General features: G+C 34.6%; 1 protein-coding gene across 2 annotated transcripts in view; it reads right to left on the reverse strand.

Annotated features, from left to right (window-relative positions):
• LOC129217478 (retinaldehyde-binding protein 1-like) overlaps window positions 1–11,211 on the reverse strand; it is a gene marked incomplete at its 3' end in the record, with an annotated part of 55,742 nt that extends 44,531 nt beyond the window's left edge. Inside the window, 1 exon segment of one of the 2 annotated variants that reach the window (XM_054851784.1) lies at window positions 11,076–11,211. 2 annotated transcript variants of the gene reach the window in all.
• Between the last annotated feature and the right edge of the window lie 14,364 nt (window positions 11,212–25,575).

Consider the following 25,575-nt stretch of genomic DNA (forward strand, 5'->3'; position numbering starts at 1 on the left):
AGAGCAAAAAACACATAAAACATTATATAACTTTTTTTCTAATTAAAATATCAAAAATCGAAGCCCGAGGTGCACAACTTAAGCAAAAACTACACCTGTATACCAAATTTCATCTTTCTAGGCCTTACCGTTTTCCCGGGATGCGCGCCACACACACACAACCACACACAAACATCTTATTGTATTACTAGCCGCCTGCGGCGACCAGCTTGTTCGCCTTCTTACGCCATTCACCTTTCTGTGCAAGCAGCCACCTACGGCGGCTGTTTGGCTAACTTGTCATTTACCTTTTTACTTCAAGTTTGCCGCCTTCGGTGGCTGCTTAAATAAATTTGGCAGCAGTATTAATCAATCTATCTCTATCTTTTTTTTTTTTTTTTGTTCCATTCACATTTTTAAGCCAAGATTGCCGCCTTCGGCGGCTATCTACATTTACGATCTATCTCTAAATTTTCTTATCCGTCTCTATTTATTTTAACCTCCCTGTCCATTTCCTAATAAAAACAAAGATCACTCAAAAAACCACTTTTTTTATTTAAGTAGAGCAAAAAAAAAAAAAAAAGCTCAAATTCCCCGTAGTGTGCAAAAAGTAGCGTTTGACAAAGATAAAAAAAATCTCGCTGTTTTTATTGAATTAAATGCGCACAACTACGAAATGTAACGTGATATAGATACAGCAAAAGGTCCTACTTGGGGGGGGGGGAGGAATGGAAAAAGAAATAAATGCAATCCCTAAATAAAACAAAAAAAGGAAAGAAAAAAAAAGAGCAAAGAAAGAAAGCAAGCGCGGCCGGAAAAACACGTAGTCATCACGCCATAAAATGTAGAAGTAGGCTAGCAAAAAAAAAAAAAAGATTAACATTGCTTGCGATTAAGATTCCATCGCAAATATCAAATCGAAATCCAAGTAGTGACGTCACAGGCATAAAAGATTGAAGAAAGCTTTTTTCGACCGATGCGTGATTAAGACATGAAGTGTTCAGCATTAAAAAAATTGTTAAAAAAACTATTGCGTATTTTTAAGAACTTTTATTTTTCTGAAGAGGGCGAAATGTTTTTACTATTATCAACTTAAATTTCAGAAATGAGGCTTAGATACTTCTCGCAGCATGATATTAGAAAAAAATAAAACCCAGGAAAAAATGCAAAGTAAAGGTTTTTTCAAAAATTCAAAAAAAAAAAAAATAAAATAAATAAATAAATAAAATAAATAAAAAAATTGCTCAATCATCAATTTTTTTTTTCATTCATCATATTTAAAATTAAATATCCTACACTATAGTACAAAAAACATTTGTGTGGTGCGATTGGTTTGGGGTCTGTGAGGTAAAAAGTACTAAAAAGAGCAAAAAAAACACATAAAACATTATATAACTTTTTTTCTAATTAAAATATCAAAAATCGAAGCCCGAGGTGCACAACTTACGCAAAAAACTACACCTGTATACCAAATTTCATCTTTCTAGGCCTTACCGTTTTCCCGGGATGCGCGCCACACACACACACACATACAAACATCTTATTTTATTACTAGCCGCCTGCGGCGACCAGCTTGTTCGCCTTCTTATGCCATTCACCTTTCTGTGCAAGCAGCCACCTACGGCGGCTGTTTGGCTAACTTGTCATTTACCTTTTTACTTCAAGTTTGCCGTCTTCGGTGGCTGCTTAAATAAATTTGGCAGCAGTATTAATCAATCTATCTCTATCTTTTTTTTTTTTTTTTTTGTTCCATTCACATTTTTAAGCCAAGATTGCCGCCTTCGGCGGCTATCTACATTTACGATCTATCTCTAAATTTTCTTATCCGTCTCTATTTATTTTAACCTCCCTGTCCATTTCCTAATAAAAACAAAGATCACTCAAAAAACCACTTTTTTTTTATTTAAGTAGAGCAAAAAAAAAAAAAAAAAAAAAAAGCTCAAATTCCCCATAGTGTGCAAAAAGTAGCGTTTGACAAAGATAAAAAAAAATCTCGCTGTTTTTATTGAATTAAATGCGCACAACTACGAAATGTAACGTGATATAGATACAGCAAAAGGTCCTACTTGGGGGGGGGGGATGGAAAAAGAAATAAATGCAATCCCTAAATAAAACAAAAAAAGGAAAGAAAAAAAAAGAGCAAAGAAAGAAAGCAAGCGCGGCCGGAAAAACACGTAGTCATCACGCCATAAAATGTAGAAGTAAGCTAGCAAAAAAAAAAAAAGATTAACATTGCTTGCGATTAAGATTCCATCGCAAATATCAAATCGAAATCCAAGTAGTGACGTCACAGGCATAAAAGATTGAAGAAAGCTTTTTTCGACCGATGCGTGATTAAGACATGAAGTGTTCAGCATTAAAAAAATTGTTTAAAAAAAACTATTGCGTATTTTTAAGAACTTTTATTTTTCTGAAGAGGGCGAAATGTTTTTACTATTATCAACTTAAATTTCAGAAATGAGGCTTAGATACTTCTCGCAGCATGATATTAGAAAAAAATAAAACCCAGGAAAAAATGCAAAGTAAAGGTTTTTTCAAAAATTCAAAAAATAAATAAATAAATAAATAAAATAAATAAAAAAATTGCTCAATCATCAATTTTTTTTCATTCATCATATTTAAAATTAAATTTCCTACACTACAGTACAAAAAATATATGTGTGGTACGATTGGTTTGGGGTCTGTGAGGTAAAAAGTACTAAAAAGTGCAAAAAAAAAGACATAAAACATTAAATAACTTTTTTTCTAATTAAAATATCAAAAATCGAAGCCCGAGGTGCACATCTTCGGCAAAAACTGCACCTATATACCAAATTTCATCCTTCTAGGCCTTACCGTTTTCCCGGGAAGCGCGCCACACACACACACACACACACACACACACATTTTATGTATAGAAGATATGTATAGAAAATTGTAAGAAAACCGAAAAACAATACATAAACTAGGAAATATATTTTAAATTATTTTCTAATCAAGTGAGAGACAAAAATAAATTAAGCACTTATTAAAATGAAATTACTTTACTTTCATTCGATAATGCAATTTTCGTCCGATGGTTTTTTTTTTTTTTTTTTTTTTGCCGCACCCTGTATACTGCCGTACCAAGCAAAAAAAGTGGAATTTGAAGTAGGGCTCAAGCTAAGATATTGTGTTTTAAAGTTTGGTTCTTCCATATATTTCTTTTTTTAAGTTTTTGATCAAATGACCCTAAAACATTTTATTTATTATGTAAAATACGAAACAGTGAACAACTTGGTTCTCATAACTCAGGTTTGTTCAAAAGTGCTGGTATGACTACTTTTACTACTAGCACGGCCATATGAATAAACTGAAACTCCAGTTTAAGTTTTGGTTCAGCTTAAGAAAAACCAATTTAGTTTTGATTTGGACTTAGACTGGGTTGGAAAAAAATCAAAACTGAATAGCTTTTATTTTCAGACAGTAACATTGCATTATTTTTCTTTCAAAAAAAAAAAAAAAAATCATGTTTGAAAGTCGAAAATTTCAATTAATATTTCAAGTTTCAAAGGCAATCTAAAATATAAAATGTAATTTTTATGATTAGACACACATTACCCAATATTAATGGTTGAATGACGATTGGACTTATTTCTGGTGTTTGACCATGAAAGATCTCTGTTATAAAACAAAAAGGTTCTTTTTCTAATTAATATTACCTTTGTGTGCATTTCTGTCAAGCAGAAAAAGAAATTGTGTGGATAGCATATATTTTTTAATGCTTAACCCTTTATATGTTCCAAGAAACACAGAGCTATTAAGAAACCCTAATTTTATTCATAAAGAAAAGATTTCCATTTTTTTCCAAATTTTACCGAAAAAAAAACGGTAAAAACCAGTTTTTTTCCACCACTTCAAAATTTCCGGAAATTTTACATCTCTATAGTCATGGCATTTATTCATCCAAGTTCCTTATCATATCCTGGATTCAACATCCCTTTCGATTTCTTCTCATTCTTTTTATCCTGGTTTGAATTGAAAATAAGGACAGATTGATAAGATAAAAAATGCATGCTGCGCTAGCTAAGATGCGAAAGGTTTCAGCCAAAAAGATTTTGTAAGCATAGCAGATCGGTTTACACTTTGCCCACGCGTCAAATCGATGTGCTCGTGGTTACTACGTTTACGAATAGATTATCTCTATTTTGGGAATGTTTTTTTTTTTTTTTTGATTACATAGCTTCTAGATTGATCGACCTTCTCCCCTAATAAAATTACAATGTAAAAATTTATGATCAAAAGTGGATTTTTATTCTCGTGAAATTGAAAAAGTTTCAAAAGTCGCAAGACATTATCTATAGTTGAGGCAAATCTAATCTGGCAGTGTCGTAACGCAATGATTAGGATCTGCGTGGCCTTTATAATGTTGACAGGTTAGGTTTGTCACAACTACAGAAACGTACATTTTCTTGTCGCAAAAATAAATAAAATGCACCATTGTTCAAGATATTTTTTTTTAAAGGAAATTTACGACTGAAGCATTTTTCTGTAAGAATTAATTTCATGTTCACTTTATGACATTGTGGAAAAATACCACTGTTACATTGCAAAAAATATAGCGTAGTACATAAACTACGGTTATATATTTGCTATAAATAAAAGCAATAATTAGTGGGGTAAAGTGGAATCAAGATTCTGACACGGGTAAATTAGTCAGGCGTTGCCCGGGCTGTTCTAAAAGGGTTGTAACTTCTGAAATTGTTAAACTTGTTGCCGTTTACAATATTAAGAACCTCAACCGGAAACATGCAGATACGCTAGCTTTTGATTATCAAAGTGAGTTCGTCAGTTTGTATTTCTATGGCCAATGTCAACAAAGATATGTTGTTTTCTCTGCATTGACACTACACTGCCAGAGAAATAGTATTTACAGAATTCATTAAAGTTTTTCATTTAAAATTTCTAAGCGCATCGCTTGAAGCAGGGAAATACCTGTAACCAAGAAGGAGGTTGGAAGTTAACTTCATTCGACATTTTAGATACTTTATAAAGTCTTGTAAACAATTCTGTGCAATTTTGTTACGGAACCTGGTTTTCATCGTAGTAAACGGTACGTCAGCTAATTTAAGGATTTGTTTTGTTTATTACACGGATTGTTCGTATTTTGGAATTTACGGTTCGCCTTTGATTCGAGTTGTCCGGATGGACGAAGATATTCGGTACAGATAAAGCTAGCGGGACTTAGAACTAAAGTTCAACGCAGATTCAATCAATAAAGATTGAACTAGCCGATTTCCCTTCAGGATCTTGTGGGACACACATAATTAAATCTGTACAAGGCCAGAGCGATAGAAATTTTTGAGAAATTCGATAAATAAAACATTAAGTTATTTTGAAGAGACAAGGATTTCCCCGGTTTTAAGCAATGAGACATAAGATTTCATCTAATGCTTTAAACTGTAAAAACTAACAATTATGTAAAAGAAAAAATAATAAAGCGTGTAATGGCTCGCACTAGGTATTAAAATACTTACACAAATAATTATTGAGGGGAATAGTATAAAGATCTTTCATGTACATTATTTTTAACTTATCATACTTTTTTTAAGTAAAAGGAACAATGATTCATTCAATTAAACTTTTTTTCATTTCCATTATTATAAAAAAAGGGGGGGGGGGGGGAGAAAGAAAGAAAGATAAGAAAGGAAAAAGCACAATCCTACAAAAAGTTTGAATGAAGGAAAAAAAGTAGTTTGAAGAAAGCTTTCAAAGGTTTTTTTCAGTTTTTTTCTTTCTTTCTTTCTTTCTTTCTTTTTTTTTGTTCAATTCTACACTTCTCACTTCTACACAATAAACAAACTTTAATTAATATCGTAATTCAAATGAACGATTTACATATGTACATGCATAATGAACCAATCGTAGTGAAAATTTAAACTCTATTACAATGGCGAAAAAGCAATATTTTGTATTAAACTGATTTTTTTTATTATTATTTGTTATAAACCGAAAGAAAAGAAACAAGCGAAACTGTTATCTCATACTCTTGTACATTTAATAAAGCGTTTCGACATGCAATCAAAGATGAAACAAGCAAAGTAACATCCTCTACCCCCTTCTTAGGGTCACAAGAAAAGAATTTATTTTTGGAAATTTACCAATATTTGCACAACTATAAATTATATAACGTACTAAAGATGGTAAAGGGTACGGAATATGTGCCCCCCCCCCCTCCTCAATTAAATACATTAAGGGGCTTTCTATGAAAGATGACACGCTTTTCTTCAACATATTTGAACCCCCCCCCCCCCCTGACACAAAGTGCGACTCTTCACCTTACTTCCTTTCCTTGTCGCATGTCACGCTATATTATGAAAGCATATTGTTATAAAAAATAAATATAAATACAAATGTGGCGATCAGCAACAGGTTCTGGGCCTAGCTAGGCCGGTCCTAGTCAGTTTTTAGTCCCCAATAAAGATCAATGGCCCTCTTAAAGTTATCCATCCTTTTGGTCATTACCGCCTCTTCTCGTAAGCTTTTCCAAGTGCTCACGACCCTACCAAAGTAGTAATTTTTCCTAATTTCCACGTTAGCCTTGTATTTGAATAGCTTAAAACAGTGACTCAACGTTCTACTTTCCATGCAAAAATTAAACCTTAAACTTCATTTTGATACCTTTAAACAACTGAATTATGTCCCCTCTGCACTGCCAGAATACTTTCTGGAGGGTTTTTTTCGATGAAAATTACCATCTGGATGTTTTCACCCCCCCCCCCCCCTCCCTTCGCTGCGCCACTGCCCCTTTGACTCTCCTATGCTCCAGGCTATATATTTTATGGCTTTTAAGTCTGATATCATAATCTTAATCTGAAAGTCCCTTAAACTGTCTAGTAGCTCTCCTTTGAACCCTTTCCAATAAAGAAATATCTTTCCTGAGATAAGGAGACCAAAACTGAACACCATACTCCGAAAATGTTCTTATTTTAACCATTTGATGCCAACACTTCTTGCTACGCCCTTCTCAAACCCCTGTTCATAAACTCACAATTTCAGGAATCCTTTCTTGCCTTCAAAGCGCGATATCAATTGCAGACAATCCATTGCAGTAAATATATTGTAAAGTGAACGTAGAAATTAAAATAGAATGTTAAAAATAATTTTAATTTAGAAAAAAATATTATTTCATTATCGATGCAAATTGTGTCTAATATTCCACAGTTAAAAACATTAATAGAAAAACAATAACAGAAACATCACACACTGACGAAAAAGATTTGTCTTCAACAATAATGGCCAGTTTTTACTCGCTGTAATAAATTCTAATTGTTAGTAATAGTGCTTTCCAAGTTGAATTCAGTGGCGCACCCACGGAGGGGACTAAAGGGCTTAAGCCCCACCCAGAGATAAGATGAAATTCAGAAATGGCCATAACCACCTTGACCAGACCAAAGAGAAGGCCTGAAATTGCGTCTTTTGGCCTTTAATTTTGGGAAATTCACAAAGTGTTTGAAAATTACTCTTCTTAAAATACGGCAGCTAAAAACTCGTTTCCCAACAATCGATTTTTGTCTCCACAGAGGACAGGGTTCTATGTACCCCCTAGGCCAAACCTAGAGATTACACCTCACCTCACATGTTCAAACTCTATTGAAATCGTATCCCCCTCCCCCCCCAGTCATTCCCAGAGGTGATGCAAGAGACAAGCGAAGATTTCACCCTTCCCCCTGTTTGACAAAATTAGGAATGGGTTACTTTCTCTGTTTTCCATCGATGATGTTCAAAAGTGGGGGGTTCGGGGTGCTCCGCCAGAAATTTTTTGAAATTCAAGTCTTAGAAAAGTAATTTTTCACCATCTAAGGCGATTTAGCGGGAAGTACTGGCATCCGGAACTCGCCTTGGAAAGTTTTTCAAACTGAAGTCCTTATGTTATGTTTGATGATGTTAAAGAAAGGGATGAGTTCGGAGATTCTTTCCCCCTCCCCCAAGAAATTACAGTCTTGAGGACGAAATTTTGACGATCTTTACTAATGATGCTGGAGAATAGTGGGAGTAGGAAGAACTCCCCAGGAAATGTTTTGAAATTGAGGTCATAAAGCGCAACTTTAAACTCTTTTTTTTTTTTGATGCGGGTTCGATTTGATGACTTGAGCGAAAAAACGTTTCGAAATTGAAGACAAAAAACTGTAGGACATCGGCCGGGAAATGGATGGGGTGTAGCCCTTCTTCCCCAGAAGGGTTTCGAAATCGAAGACTTAAATATGCAATTGGAAACCATCTTTGATGACATTGAAGGAATGGGATTCGGTAACTCTATTCCATTGATGTTTCGAAAATGAAGTCGTAACAACAAAATTTTGGACGATTTTATTAATGTCGGAGAAGGGATTTAGCCGGGAGTGCTCTCCGGAGAAAGTCTCAGATTCGAAGTCCTTAAAACGAAATCTTAGATGATTTTCAATGAGGTGGGAGGAGGGCTGAAATTATGGTTCTCCCCAGGAAAATTTTCGAACTTAAAGTCCTAAAAACGAAATTTTAGACGATCTGTTATGATGTGAAGGTGGTGCGTTAGAGATCTTTCCCCTGGAGAAAAAATTCGAAATGAAAACTCTAAATATGCCTTTGCAAGACCTTTAAAGGCATCTGTTGTTGCTGGATGACGGGATGGGGTTTGGGAACCCTGCTCCGGATTTTTTTTGTAATTTTAGATCATCTTCAAAATGTTAGAAAAGGGGGGGGGGGTGGCGGGGGACGCTCCTGCACAAATGTTTAGAAGTTGAGTTGATAAACGAAATTGTTTGCCACCTTCGATGATGTCAGGGAGAAAAATAGTGCTGGGACCCTCTTCATAAATTTTTCGATATTTATCTTCTAAATGCGCAATTAAAGATGATGTTATGGGAAGATGGGTTTCGTTGAGTCTCAATCGGAAACTTTTTGAAATTGACGTTCCAAAAACATGTAACTGTTTTAGTTTTTTCATAGTCAAATTTTCAAATTTCCACTTTAAATTTATGTCTATTTGAAAAATCAACATTTTTGGTCCAAGTAAAAAAAAAAAAAAAACTTTTGATTTTTGGGATGAGGTGATACTTAACAGTAATATCTTATGTAATTGTTCCCTTTTGGTTTAAACTTAAATATCATGACTCTTGAGTTTCTTGATACACTTTTGTTTTCTACTATTTTATTTATTTATTTATTTTTTTTTTACCTTAGAAAGATTTAGAATTTGAGGTCTCTTTCTTGCGATGTTCTTAATCTTTCTTTCAGTCCCATCTCCCTATTTTAATTTTTCCTCTATTTAAAACATGTTTCGGGGCACCCCATGTATTTCTATCAACTTCGTTGTGATCTTCGTGATGAAATTTGGAATAAAAATATTCAAAAAAGATAATACGTTGGAAGCAAACCCCGATAACCTACATAATTAAAAACAAAAATACATAAAATTAGGTATAATTAAATATTTATTAGGAACTTGCATGCAATGCAAGCAGAGAATTGAAGCAGTCTATGTTGAATATTTTGAGCAAAGATAATATGAATGGCAGAGGCTCATCGATGGGGGGGGGGGCGCATGGGAGGTCACGTGACATCCCTAATCCTTCCTTATTTCACAAGAATTGTCTGACAGTTCGGAAAATTTGGAGACAACATTATAGTATTTTTTTTATGGTAAGGATGCTTAATTTCTCTTTTCGTTAGATGTTGGTACGCGTGCATGCTCGTATTTTGTCATTCGGTAAGATTTGAAGTTTCATTCGGTAAATTGATAATTCTATCTTCTTCCCAAGTTTTAACTTTGGGCACCCCTGTCAAAACACATACTTGCTGACATAATTTAGAAACATCAAGAGAAAAATTGGTTTAGTAACGGGGGGGGGGGGGGGTTTATAACTGAACATTTTCTAGATCAGGGTTTTTTTTTTTTTATTTTCCTGTGTGAGACTTACCTCTTAAGTTTTTTACTTTAGCCAAGGGCGAATTGGCCTAAAGGCCTGCGAGTCAGTGCAAACTGTGTTTTTTTTTTTTTTTCTGCACCCTCAAACTTGTGCGATTTTGTGGGTTTTTCTTTCTTTTCTTTTTCGCCCTCGAGCCCGGGCAATTTCGTGTCTTTTTTTTCTTTGTGCCCTCGAACCTGTGCGCCCTTTGGGAGGCAAGGTTATCGCCCCCTTGGAGGACACAGTCCCGCCCCTGGGCAAAGCTAGGTATAATTTGACGAAATAATAGTTCAAATCAAAGGTATTGAAAATTGTCTGCTTTATACCGGAGAAGGACCTAAACTGAAGAATTATACCCCCTCCTCTTCCTCCATTTTTTTTTCTGCCTAGCGGGCTGGTTGCAATCTATTTCAAATTATTCTATTATATTTCTATTATCTTATTTTATTTTTTTCAACATTTTTTTTTCCTCCGTGATGTGCGCCCTTTTCGGCTTGCGTCCATAGGCCTGGGCCTAAGTTGGCTTATTGGGTATTCCGGGCCTGACAGATGAGTCAGTCTCCTTCTTAAAAAAGGAAATATTTCTTGCAGCTTTCTTTATTCAATGTGTTCTCTTAATTTGAGCATAGTTAATTTGGTGTATGTCTTTCGTGATTTACAAATTTTAAACTGATTTTGTGGTTCGATAAGCAGAGAGAGAACGCACTGAGAACAGGAGAGCGCAACTTTATTCTTCTCTGAAATTTTATATAGTTAGTATATAATTAAAATAAAAACTGTGTAACAAAACTTTACTGATACGAAATTAAAAAAAAAAAAAAAAAATCCGCAAATAGTTGCAAAAACATTGATTTTCCCCCCTCAATTTACATATCAGAGTTCCTAAAAAAAATTCTAGCCCCTCCCAGGAAAAAATCCCGAATGCGCCTGTGGTTGAATTGATATTTTGAGCTGAGATGCTAGTTAATTTTTAAATATAATTAAAGTTATCACAATTTTGAATATTGTGACGTCTTTGCAAGAAATTTAAGTAGCCCGCAGTTGGGAGCACGAATAAATTCGAATACCGAAATGCTTGATTGCACATGGAAATATTTCTAATGTTAAATATCATTTTCTTATTCTACTCAACATAATTATTCTTTACATTGATTACAAATGAAGGAAGAAAAAGGAGTTCATAAAACTCACCTTGATGCGAATAGATTTTCGTAATTGCTCGAAATATCTGCTCATTCTATGCAACTTGCGTGACTACTTGCTTATGAAATTTATTATTAAATTTAAGACTGTTAGGTAAAACCGCTCGCTAAGTAGATGGCGCGGTTGGTCGAAACAACCGGAACAGTGAAAGAAAGTGTCAACCAAAATCAATTGACCTTGAGCTCCGCCGTGCGTCGTCACAACTTTTGCTATTGTTAGCACAGTCCTTAGATGTTATGTAGCGATGCATTCCTTTTTTTTAAGGAAAAACTGAGGAGGATGTAGTTTTCCCAACCAATTGAGATTTGTTAATGTGTAACGTTTTTCTTATTGTTCAGCAATTTGTTTGAGATGAATTTGTTAAAGAAAAGTATCGGAGTGAATTTTAAAATTAATTTATACATTTGCACTTGCTTGCTTGTTTCTAATTTGTTTCAGTTTTTGGTGAAATTTTTTTAAAATGATTTTAGAGTTGAAAAAATTAGTATATTTTAGTTTGCGGTGAGTGTCGAAAAAAGATGGGAGGGAAGGAGGGGGGATTAGTTCACAATGTTTTTTTTTGCGTAATCACGATTGCTTATTGTTTTTACTTGACCGTTCGTGATGTTCTGGTTCCTTTTTCAGATTGGACCAGCAGGGCCTCTACAACATTACCGTCCACCGGCCCCTGCGGGTGTTGCTCCTCTCTCCTCTGATACTGGGCCTCCACCAGCAGCACTGTCCCCTAGAATCGACTCCTCCTGGCGGTCATCCATAAAATACACACGCCTACACACACACGCCCTTCACTCACGCCTACATGCGCAGGTCTATACACAGACACGCACGCTTAGAAACATACAACATTCCTACTCATCAGGGCCGTGTATTGTACTTTTGCCGCCCCACGCGATATTGCCAAGTGCCGCCTCCTCGTCTGAAAGTGTATTATTTTTAAATCGTCGAGCATTCTCTCACGTATTGCTGAAGTTTGAGCAGCACGAAAGAAAAAAACCGAAGGGACAAATTTGAGTTGTTCATTGTCTTTACTTCCTTTTACAAAAAAGGAAGTATTGTATTCGCGAAAAGATTTTCACTCAAAAATCGGCCTTAATTTCCATTTTGCTCGCCCCCGAATGAATATTGATTTTTTTTTTCAACTCGACCACACGTGGATACATGCCCAAGAACGTAGAGACACCTGAAGAATCCATTTTGACGATCCCTGAGTTAATTACAACGGGTTTTTTCGTGACGTCTGTATGTACGTATGTATGTGCGTATGTATCTTGAATAACTCAAGAACGGTATATCCTAGACAGTTCAAATTTGTTACATGGACTCCAAATGGCATCTTCATCTAGTTGTGCACCTTCTCTTCATATATGTTCCATAAGGGGTCTTTTACACCTTTTTGGGGTAAAATCATTGTTAATTTCAATGTTAACTCAAGCGGTGCTATAATTTGTCAAACACTTGGCAATATATCGCCAAGCTTTTGGTCGCTAAGTGTTACCGCCGACTTGGCGACGAATTTGCCGTTTCTTTTTAAATCGTTTCAATTTGGCCATATTTAGAGAGTTAACCATTGAATCACATTAAAACTGCTAATATTGCGAAAATTTATTTGTATAAAACCTTTTCTTTGCTTCGGTTTGCAACAAACTTTGGGGTAAAAATATTTAAAGTGTTTCTTTGCTCACTCCGAGGCACTATTGTCTTTAAATTTGACTAAAAGGAAGTCATGTGATGCACACATCAGCTCGTTTTTTTTTCTTTTTACTTTTTTCTATATAAGTCATTCCACGTCAATTGACCTAATTTTTCAAATCGTCCCCACTCGACCATCCTCGATTTAGATGAAACTTTTTAGAGGTGTAGAGATGTCTTTGAAACTAACCTATGGAAATTTTCAGCTTCCTAGATCCAAATCCTGAGGATTTAGGCTCTCCGAAGAATGTGATCCAAAATGGCCGATCAGCTTTTTCTGTCAAATTGCCAAGTTCAGACTATGTTTACAGAAAATTTTATCACGCTAAAAGCCTGAAATTTTAGGTACCTAAAGTACAATTGGCCGTTATTATATTCAAGTATTTTTGTGAATTTGAGTTTGTTAGATTTTGTGTAGCATGCGCGTAAACTTGTGAAAAAGCGCGAAATGGAAAATTTTTCCTGGATATAAAATCTGAACAAAAATAATTCAAAAGCTCGTACTTCGTGATTCTATTGTAAAAATAATTGTTTTTAATGGGCTACAGTTTCAGAGGTTAAATATGTATTTTCAAAAAGATATTGTCATCCAAAGTGGCTATCAAAACCGTTCAAGTGAAAAATAGCTTATTTTCAAAGCGCTATAGCTGAAGTTTGTCACCTCGCATTTTTTTTTCCTCTAAAACCACTAGAAAGGACAGATTTTTTTTTCTTTCAAAATAAGTTTTTTTTTATATTTTGTTCTTTCGTTTAAGGATAAAAAATTGAGCTCGAAATTCAATCTCTCGTCATGAATTGCCATGTTTACGAGCAGACTGGAATATTTTATTACAGTGGAAGCCTGAAATTTTAGGGACTTAAAATACTTTTTGTTGTCAATATATTCTAGTATTTTTATGAATTTCAGTTCTTTAACTTTTGTGTAACACGCATGCAAATTCGCAAGAAAAACGCAGCGGAGAAACTTTTTTCCTGGATTTTAGAACGTCATAAATTCTGAACAAAAATGAAACAAAATTACCAAGTACGAGTATACGTACTTGGTAATTCCATTGTCAATATACATGTTTTTAATGGGTTATAGTTGTAGAGCGTAAATATTGATTCTTTAAAAGATATTGGCATCCAAAGAGGCTCTCAAAATCCATCACATGAAAAATGGCCTATTTTTAATGCGCTGTAACTCACAAGTTTGTCACCTTGCATCTTTTTTTTTTTTTTGGTACCATTAGGAAGAACATACTTTTTCCTATAAAAATAGTTTTTTTTTACGATGGTGTTTTTTAGATAAGCGTATAAAAATGAACTTGAAATACTATTTGTCGTTAGCGAGAAACTCTCGTTCCACAAAAAATAAAGAATTGTGGATGTAATGGAAACCGACTAAAAATGATTTTGCAACTGTTATAAGTCAGAAACTGTTTTTTTATTTATCTTTTAAAAAGATACTTTGCAAATGAAATATGATAGAAGAAAATTATCTTGTTCTGTCTGATGTATCAGAAGGGTTGTTTCCAGAACAGGATATTTTTCTGTTTCTATCATATTTAATTTGAAGAAGAGCTTTTAAACAGAGAATTAAAAAACTATTTCTGACTAATAACAGTCGCAAAATCCCTAATAGTCAATTTCCACAGCATTCACCATTCTTTATTTATTGTACGAGATTTTCTCGCTATCGACAAACAGTATTTGAAACTCATTTTTTTACATTTATCTGCAAGAACACCATCGGAAAGAAAAACTATTTTTATAGGAAATAATATGTTCTTTCTAATGGTGATACCGAAAAGAAGATGCAAGGTGACAAACTTGAGCTACAGCGCATTATAAATAGGCTATTTTTCATGTGAACGATATTGACAGCCACTTTGAATGCCAATATATGTTAGAAAATCAATATTTACGCTCTGCAGTTATAGCCCCTTAAGCACATGTACACTGCTCGACATTGAAAATGCAACACCAAGAAGGAGTGATCAGAAAGTGATGAAATTTGGAAAAAAGACAGAGACAGTAAGGAATAAAAAATGATCTCAATTTCAAAATGATTGGCAGAATACAGAGCGAGAACGGCGTCGGCTCATTAGGATGTAGGACCACCGCGGACAGCGATACACGAAAAAACATGCCTCGGCATAGAGTAAATAAAGGTGCGATGATGTCCAGAGGGTAGGCTCTCCATTCCCTTTTAACCATTTGCCACAGTTCGTCTTCTGAACGAGGCAGGGACAGAGTTTGCAAACGGCGTCCAATCACATCCCACACATGTTCGATTGGTGACAGGTCAGGAGAATATGGTGGCCAGGGAAGCATCTGTGTGCCTTGGAGAGCATGTTGGCAGATGCGAGCACTGTGTGGTCGGGCGTTATTCTGATGAAAAATTGCATTAGGTAACCCTTGAAGGTAAGGGATTGCCACCGGCTCCAGCACATTATCCAAGTATCGTTGGGCCGTCATAGTGCCCTGAATTCGAACTAGAGGTAATATGGAATTGTACGCAATTGTGCCTCAAACCATTAGGCCACGTTGTCGTGCGGTGAAACGTTCCACAGTTACTGCCGGATTAGATCTGTCTCCACGTCGACGCCACACGTGTATGTGCCGACTATCACTCTATAAAAAGAAGCGGGATTCATCTGAGAACACGACATTTCGCCATTCTGTCATCCACGTCGCTCTAGTCCGGCACCATACTAAACGTTGCTGGCTATGTTGTGGGGTCAATGGCAGTCTTCTTAGTGACGCCGTGGTTGCAGACCACATGCGACCAAACGACGGGAAATGGTTCTGGTTGACTCAGGAACATTCAGGGTATCTTGCACCTGCTGCAGGATCGAGAAACAAGTGACTTGTGGGTCTGCTACAGGTTGTCGGTGGATGCGTCGATCCACGCGTTCTGACGCCACTCTGGCTGCCTTGCACCCCTCAATCTTACCACATTTCGTTGTTCCAACCCTCTTCTGCACAGCCGATGTACCGTGCTCGCATCCATGTGGTATCAGCTGCGATTTGACGTACGGACCGAGGCCTTCGAGATAGGAAGGCCATCCAACTAGCAAATGACGTCATCGTTTGTCGATCCACAATGATATTAGGAAGTGAGCATTTCGATTAATATTTTGGTTAAATATAATTATTTGGTTTATTTGTTATTGTCTTCTGTTAATTTAGTAGCATTACAAGTTCTATGTTTTCATTTGAAAACATAAAAAGGAACCGATAATCATACATTAAAAAATACACTGAGCTTAATTCATAGTATTTTACATGAAAACATTTATAAGTCTTACAAAGTATTCAAATAACTAAACACGATTTTATTTTACAATCATGTTAAAACAAAGTGATAAATAAACACAGTTTTATTTTTCATTAGAAATTGTTTTTTAACTAATCGCATTTTAACTACTCGTATATTGTATTGAAACATTAAGTCTTAAGAAGTATTCAAATAAATAAATGAACTTTCATTTTACAACTACATCAAAACAAAAAATAATATTACTATTGTATTTGAATAAGAATTAAATGAAATTTTAAAAAATAAATAAACATTTTTACTTAAGTAAACGGGAAACATGCCTGCAATATGTTTCAAAGACATAACGTCAAATTAAAGTACATAATACCAAATTATTAATGTTAACTTAGCTGAGCAAATTTATGCTTTTAAAAAGACGTGAATGCTTGGGTGCCACCCCCCAAAGTAGACGGTGCCCTACCCTCTTCAATTATGAAAACTTCAAAAAAAAAAAAAAAAACCCAAAACATCTCCATCTTCCTTAAAATTTCAAGGGCACAGTTATTTATAACTAGAGCCGTTGAAAAGCTATCATTACTATGAGACTATGATTCCGACCCGTCCCCCCCTCTTCGGTGATCACTCTCGAAAAATTACACAGGAATTCAACTTGAAAAACGTTAATTAAAGAATGAATAATACAACATCATGAATACTGTATGTTGTACATCAAAAAAATGTATTCAATGTCTAAACAGCCTTTTTTTTTGGAATTCGGCTACTTTTCCATTTTCAGCTTTTTCTGCTGCTAATGATTCTTGTGTGTGGGGGGGGGGGGGCTTTAATAGTTCATCATTTTAGGCTTTTGAAAAATTATTTTAAAAAGCATTAATTGATGACAAAGTAACTTTTTCAAAAAACTATTCATAGAATGACCATTTTAGCAACTTTCTTTAATACTTAAAACCTCATATATGTTAAATTTAGATCAAAATTTTGCTGAGTAGGCTCTTTTAGGAAATCAATGTGACAGTTTTGTGACAGGGGGAAGGGAGGGGATAACAAGAAGTGTGACATCACGCGTTGTTTATAACAATATGCTCATGTTGAACAGCGTTCCTTATAACAAGGAGGAGGGGGGGGGGGAGAATTTGTTCAAAAGTTTGTAACATACTTTATAGACAGCCCCTTAATTCAATTTATGTTACAGTTTCAGAGTTGCTGAAAGCTTATTAACAGAAAACCCAAGGAGTTCAAAAAATATGTAGTTCAAGACATTTTGCCCTTTTTAAGCATAAACAAACAAGCATAGAGCATTTGGCAAAAACACGTTGTGTATCCACTGTTCAAAATTAATCTTTCGCTAGCCCAGAAATTATGAATACCGTTAACTTAACTACAATGTGTGCATAAATATCATAAAACTTAATGACAACAGTGAAAAAAAAAAACATATATATATATTTTTTAATTTACGCGCAGAACCAGCTTGTTTGAATAACATTGCAGGGGTGTAGTTGGGGGGAAATGTTTGAGTATCGAACCCACGACCTCCGGCTTTCAAATCTAATCTTCTATCTCAGAACTACGGAAGTCCATCAAGGAATGTTTTTTGATCAAAATAACACATGCTAGCGTATGAAACAATTTAATCGAAACCGAAAATATAAGATTAGTTCAGTTAAAAACAGGTTTCAATAAACTTGTTTACATATTAACTGAATATCAACACCAAGTTACGTTGCTTCTGATAGCAACAAGTATATTTGCAGAACATTTTCACATATGTATATTGTCAGCTTGGAAAATCCATTTCGAATAAATGCGTGTACAAAGTTGAAAAAATAAAGAAATAAAAAGTTGCAAGTTAACCGTTTCAAATATTAAAGCAGTATACTGAAATTACAAATTACAGACAAAGATATCAGAAAGGAAACTGACCATTGTTTGTGTAATGGAGGAAAACTTAAGTAATCTTAACTGCATAAAATGTAAATTTGTGTATCTGAGAAAAGTACTCACCTCCGAACTTTAAAATTATTCCATGAGGCGCCCAGCTTTTTTCTTCACATGCAGGTTGTTCGGAAGCGGAAATCGCTGACTCACTCACTCAAGAGAACTTAAGACTTATATTACATATATATTTTTTAATTGCCTCTACATTCCGGTACGTGGAAAGGAAGAGATAAATCCAACAGAATTGTGTTCAAAAATGTGCATCCGAAGTTACATATTTCCTATTTCATCTATATCAACCAGAGCAAGCAACACTGCTGGTTACTAGTAAACTGCACTGCTTTCAAAGTTTCGCGCCAAGTTCATAGATCGACGACTGGTGACGTAACGAAGCGGGGGGAGGGGAGTTATCTGGCCTGTTATCACGTGGGTCTCGTACGGACCAACCTCCCCTTCTCAGTCTGATCACCATACCCCTCGTAAAATCGTCTATCTGCTGGAAGTGTCTTCGTTGACATCGGCCTGGCATTCTCTCGTGTTACACGTATCCTCCAAGACAAAAACAAAATTTCTTCGATAATTCTGGCGACTTTGCATGCGTGCTACGCAAAAGTTAATGAACTCAAATTCATAAAAATACTTGAACATGTTGACAATCAAACGTACTTCAAGCATCTCAAATTTCAATCTTCCAGTGTAATAAAATATTACATAACCCGCTCTTAAGCATGGCAATTCGTGACGAGAGACTGAATTTCGAGCTCAATTTTTTTATCCTTAAACGAAAGAACACCATAAAAAAACTTATTTTGAAAGGAAAAAATCTGTTCTTTCTAATGGTTTTAACGAAAAGAAGATGCGAGGTGACAAACTTGAGCTATATCGCTTTGAAAATAGGCTATTTTTCATTTGAACGGTTTTACCCATTAAAAACAAGTATTTTTACAATAGAATCACGAAGCACCAGCTTTTGAATTATATTTGTTCAGATTTTAAAACAACGTAAATTCCAGGAAAAAATTTTCATATCGCGCTTTTTTTCAAGTTTACTCACATACTGCACAAAAGCTAACGAGCACAAATTCACAAAAATATTTGAATATAATAACGGCCAATTGTACTTTAGATGCCTTAAATTTCAGGCTTCTAGCGTGATAAAATTTTCTATAAACTTAGTCTGAACTTGGCAATTTGCCACAAAAAGCTGATCCGCCATTTTGGATTACATTTTTCGGAGATCCTAGATAATCAGGATTTGGATCTCGGAAGCTGAGAATTTGCATAGGTTAGTTTCAAAGACCTTTATAAAGTTTCATCCAAATCGGAGATGTTCGAGTGGTGACCCCTAGGTCACTTGAAATGGAATGACTTATATCTAATATATAGAAGATAGTATTGAATTCGTGCAAATTTCCGAATTTCGAATTTTGACGGATTCGAACGTATTGAGGTGTGCTGAGTCCATTTCGACCATTTTTGGAAAATGTTTGTCTGTCTATGTGTGTGTGTGTCACGTATGTGTGTGACCAGTATTTTGTGGCTGCTCTACAGCAAAAATGGTTTCATGTTCAGTTTTTGAAGCATTGTTTATCGTTGGTCACAACCTTTTTCCCATCTTTCTAGCAATTTTCGGATGTTTACTCGAAAAAACGATGCGTTATTTAATGCAATCCACGAATCGACCCAATTTTGCACTTATTCAAAAGAGCAGAAGTGCTGATCCTCAAGAGCATGTGTCATCGACGAAAACAAATAGTAGTCGGAAGGGGCATTGTCTGGACTATATAGCGGGTGGGGTAGGATTGCCCATTTCAGGGTATCGAGGTATGTTTTGACTGGCGGCGCAACGTGTGGCAGAGCGCTATCATGTTGAAAAATTACCTTGTCGTGTCTATCCTTACATTGTGGCCGATTTTCCTGCAATGCTCGACTCAAACTCATCAATTGAGTTCGGTAAAATTTTTTGACACCAGTCTTTGTCTGATTTAGTCTCCAATTCGGCATCTTCAAACTTTCGTGGCTGCCCATCGTGTTCTTTGTCATGGGTATCAAAATCACCACTTCTAAAACGCCTATACGAAAACTCACATGTGGAAATCGATGAAGCATGTTTGCTGTAAGTTTCTTGCAGCATTTGATTGCCTTCAATCGCACTTTTCTTCAAATGGAAGCAGAAAAATAAACTTTCCCGCAAGTTATGTTTTGTTGGCATAAAAGTTGACATATTAAGAGCACAGAAAAGCTATGTTTTTTCACTTCAGAGAAAAGTCACATACTGAAAATGAAAGCCTAACGATGAGGTTATAAAATGAAGTTAGTTGCAACATTGTCCGTTTCGATTTTATACCCGTGACGCCATCTCTTGAAAATTCTTGAAAATTTGTTTGTACACCAGATATAAACTATCGTAGTTGTGTGAAGAGAAATGATACTTTTTTACAACATTGCATTTATTCTCAAAGGTAATTTAAAATAGAAACGTTAACAAGAAACATGGAACAAGATTAAAATGTACTCACCAAGTACACACGTGAGATTTAACATAGCCGATTAATTCGGTTCACTTCTTCATTTTATATCTGTTGAGTGCTGTCAATAGCAAGGATATGTAGGATGATTTTAATGGCAATATTTTTATTGTAGAATAATTCTATTTTTTTCCACAAAATTTTAAACGCATTGTTATGTGCAGGTTCGGATTAACATCTATTTGCGCCCTAAGCCAAACTTAGTGAATACGACCTACCTCACATACCCGTATTCTATCAAAATCGTATAAAAAGCCATTCTCAAGATACATAGCAGCAGCAGCGTCCATTGGTACGTAATGATTTAGCGCTCCCCCCCCCCTCCCCTGTTTGACAAAATGAGGAACATTTGTTTTAATGATACTTCAGTGTTTCGAAACAAATGCAATGATTAAGAAAAATATGACTGTTAAATTTATCTTCTTAACAATGCGTTTTTTTTTTTTTTCGTTGCCTGTGTGCTGTCAAATATGGCCAAAATCTGATATAAAATATTTTCATCTCAAAATTGATTTTTACAATAAAAACACACGTTCAAGACAGGCTCGTTCCATACATTTTGCAGCGTCATTGAGAACAATCAATGCAATTAGAGATGTGTCGTTTATGAACGAACGGGTCAAAAAGAACGAATCCTTAAAATGAACGGATCCGTTCTTTCATTTCGTTTTTTTGAATGCATTGCATTGATGCACTCATGATAAAATCGCATTTTTAAAATCTTCAAACTTTAAACTGTCATTTAATCTCAAGTTTCCTTTTTCTCATTGCAGTAAAATGTATTCTTTTCGAACTTTTTCACTTTCTGCTTTTTATTCATCTTTTCTCTTTAACCGTTGCAGTCCATTTGCAATTTTCCAATGTATCTATTAGTAATGTTTTGTGTAATTTGTTTGCGCTATTAACAAAATGCCCACTTCCTGTCCCACGCAACTGCTGAAATCCTTCTCATGCTTACTGACGCCAAAAGTATTTCTAAAAATACCTTTCATCGCATTTCTAATTATCCTTTTGTTTTCTATAACACATCCCTATTAACTACCATCTATATTAAATTGGCTTTATTTTTAACTTACTTGACGACTTCCAAGTCGCTCATTTTACATTCAATATCCAGAGATTTTAAAAAGGATTATTGCTGTCTATTTTTTCCCCCATTAAAAAAGGGATTGCGGTTTTTTTTTCTGTTCACACTATGTAGAATAGCTTTGAAGCTCCCTAATATTTAGGTGATACTTTTTTTTGAATTAAGTTATTTGGTACTTTGGCTGAGCTACCCAAGTATTAACTTTTAGATAATTTTACTTATCTTTTCTTAATAACGAATATTACTGATTTAATGAAACATACCGAATGTACATGAGTATGTGTAGGGTTCCCAAATGGTCCGTTTTCCCCGCCAAAGTCCGTTTTTTAGGGTAAAGTCCGCTTTAGACCGCTTTTTAACATTTTGGTCCCTTTAGTCCGCTTTTGTATTGTTTTTACTAAAAAATCAGACTTTAAAAATTTTCATTACAGTAAAAGATACTGTGTGCTGACTTATGTTAAGCCCGAACACGCTGCCGCGGCGCCGTTTTTCTATTGAATTTGACTTTCTGGTATTATTTCGCTTTTGGCTTCAGATTTACGTCATTACTCCTTCTCCCACCGCTGTAACATGGAAATCTAGCAAATGGGGGAAGAGTTATGACGTGAAATCAAAGCATTTTGCTACTGATATTTTTCACGGGTTCGTAAGCACTTGAAAAAAATCAAAAATGTTTCATCAGTGTATTTTCTGAACTTGTGTTCGATATGTAGCATCGCGAAAAATTACTTCCTGTGTTTCTGAGTTCAATCTTTTTGCATCTTGTTAATATTTTGATGTTTTTGACAATCAGAAGTTACTTTAACATCCATTAACTTAGATTAGCTTATTTTATGTTTAATTACAATAGATAATAAACTTTTTTTTCGGAACCATGATAACAACAAACTTTCTTGGACTTCGCCGAAAATTGCTTGCTGGGTTTTGAGATTTCAATCTCTTTGCATCTTGTAAATATTTTGATATTTTTGGCAATCAGAAGTTATTTTGACACACTCCACCATAGATTAGCTTATTTTTTGTTTAATTTTAATAGATAAGAGACTACTTTTTTTTCGAAACCATGGCAACATTGAACTTACTCGCACTTCGCGATCTTTTTGCATCTTGTTAATGTTATGATATTTTTGGCAATCGGAAGTTATTTTGACATAATACCTCCTTAGATTAGCTTATTTTTTGGTTAATTTTAATAGACAATTTTTATATTTTTGGTACCATAGCAACATTGAACTTTCTCGCACTTCGCGAAAAGTGTTTGTCGTGTTTGAGATTTCAATCTTTTTGCATCTTGTAAATAATTTTATATTTTTGTCAATCAGAAGTTATTTTGACACACTCCACCATAGATTAGCTTATTTTTTGTTTAATTTTAATAGATAAGAGACTACTTTTTTTTTCAAAACCATGGCAACATTGAACTTACTCGCACTTCGTGGAAAATTGCTTGTCGTGTTTGAGATTTCAATCTTTTTGCATCTTGTTAATATTTTGATATTTTTGGCAATCGGGAGTTATTTTGGCATACGCTACCATAGATTAGCTTATTTTTTGTTTAATTTTAATAGGTAATAAACTACTTTTTTTTTCGAAACCATGGCAACATTGAACTTACTCGCACTTCGCGATCTTTTTGCATCTTGTTAATGTTATGATATTTTTGGCAATCGGAAGTTATTTTGACATACGCCATCATAGAATAGCTTATTTTTTGTTTAATTTTAATAGATAATAAACTTTCTTATTTTTGGAACCATTGCAGCATTGCACTTATTGGAACTTCGCGAGGAATTGCTTCTTGTCTTTGAGATTTCAATCTTTTTGCATCTTGTACATATTTTGATATTTTGCGCAATCGAATGTTATTATCACATATGCTATCCTAGACTAGCATATTTTTGTTCAATTTTAGTCATGTTTAGTTTTAGAGAATATTCTTTTTTTTTTTTTTTTTTGGAAATTATGCCAACAGTGAACATACTTCTCTAAAATTTGATTCTCTTGTGCAAGATTTCAATCCTTTTGCATCTTGTTATTATTTTAATATTTTTTTAAAATTGGAAGCTGTTTTGACATGTGCTACCTCAAATTTTTTTATTTAATTTTATTTTTAAAAACTAAAAAACTTTGTATCCTTATTTTTTTAAGTACTCATAATGAGTATTTTCAATTTGAAAATATAGCTCTATGAATCTAAACTTACACATTTATTTATTACATTAAGTTATCCAGTAAAAGCAGGCTCAAATTTACATTCAGTGTATTTATCACTTAAGCAGCATTTGTATATTTTTGGGTATGGTGACTTTAAAAAAAAATTTCTTTCTCACTAATTTTTATATGTACTTGAAGACAGTTACAATATTTTTTTGGTGCCCGAACAAATAATACATACATATGAAGAAATGATTTGGATACTTAGCATACTAATAAATGATTTGCAAACCTCTAATATTTTTGAACTTAGTCAGTTAGTAGCGTAGCCAGAAATTACCTCCTGCTTTGGTGTTTGGTCATAAACTCTCATATGTATATAAACTTACCATATTTTGGCTGGAAATATGTCTAAAAACCAAGGGCTGTGGTGGGGGAGGGGGACCTCCTGGCCTCCAAACTATATCTTCTTGTCTTGTGGTACCTTATATCAAAATGAATTCTCTTTAAACTGGTTATGTGAAAATTTTTGTAAACTACTATGTACTAAGGTGTTTACTGTAATAACTGTATCTAAAAGATCTTTATTAGGTATGCACTGATTGATCGGTCACTTGGGTGATTATTTTTAACTAGTCAGTTTTTACCTGTTAAGTAGTAGAAAATTTATTTTACAATTAAAGTTACTCTGTAAGATGGTCAGTCACATGCTTGCTTGTCACCCCCCCCCCCCCCCCCATCCAAATGTTTGTGTGAATAATATAATTCAATGGATAAGAAGTTCAGATGTACAGAAGGTGATAAGGATTTATCATTAAAAATCATTATTTTGGTTAATTAACGAATTATCTTCACGTATTTATTGCCAGACAGCTAATTTGCCGTTTGGTGCTACCCTGGGTTTAACTATGAATGGTCCTCCCAAGGTCCTCTTTTTAATCCTAACTGGTCCTCTTTGGTCCCCTTTTTGATTCTAAGTGGTCCTCTTTTACCCTTTTCTATGGCTAAAATGTGTTGGGAGCCCTGTATGTGGTGCAGAGAGATCACCTGCAACTCTTTTTAATGAACGAAGTCGTTCAAATGAACGAGTTAAATGAACGGATCAAAAGAATGAACGATCCTCTGAAGAACGGATCATTTAAAAGAACGTCATTGCCCATCTCTACAATACAGCAGCAATGATGTGTTCTAGCTGTTTAAGTGTTCTTAGACTTTGGAGGCCAGAAAAAGCTGATTTTTGAGAAACTTCAAAACTAAAAGTCTGTGACATATTGTGTGCATGGCGGTCCATTTGCACATCGTTTTTCCTAAATAATTTCTGAACTGTTTTAACACATGAATAAATCATTCATCCCGATGCACAAGATTTTTTTTCTTACGGTCGTCATTTTACTATAAAATCATTGTAACCGTTTCTGGTGCATTTGAATGAAAAAAGACTAAAGCTTAAAAAACAAATGGAAAACTGGAAATGTTATAAAATGTCCACTTTTATAAATTTATCAGAAAAATTGTGTTGAATAATAACAGCTCATAGTTTATTTATCGTGACTTTAAAAATATATACATGTAATAGAAATGAGACATTTACTTTTGTAATGTAGCGTAATAAAATTTTATTTTCAATTTTCTTTTTATTATTTACATTATAGTAATCTTCCATTATAATTACTTTTAAAAGTAAAGTTGAACGACTGGGGAAAATCAAAAGACTTTCTGTTGTTTAAGAAGTAAAAAAAGTAAATATGTACTATCGATCAATAAAGTTGAATCTCAGAGATTTGTCAGGAGTGTCGACAAGTCTTTTCACTATGTCAATGTAATGTAGCA

Source organism: Uloborus diversus, chromosome 2 (assembly GCF_026930045.1).
Source record: "Uloborus diversus isolate 005 chromosome 2, Udiv.v.3.1, whole genome shotgun sequence".
In the NCBI taxonomy this organism is placed as follows: domain Eukaryota; kingdom Metazoa; phylum Arthropoda; class Arachnida; order Araneae; family Uloboridae; genus Uloborus; species Uloborus diversus.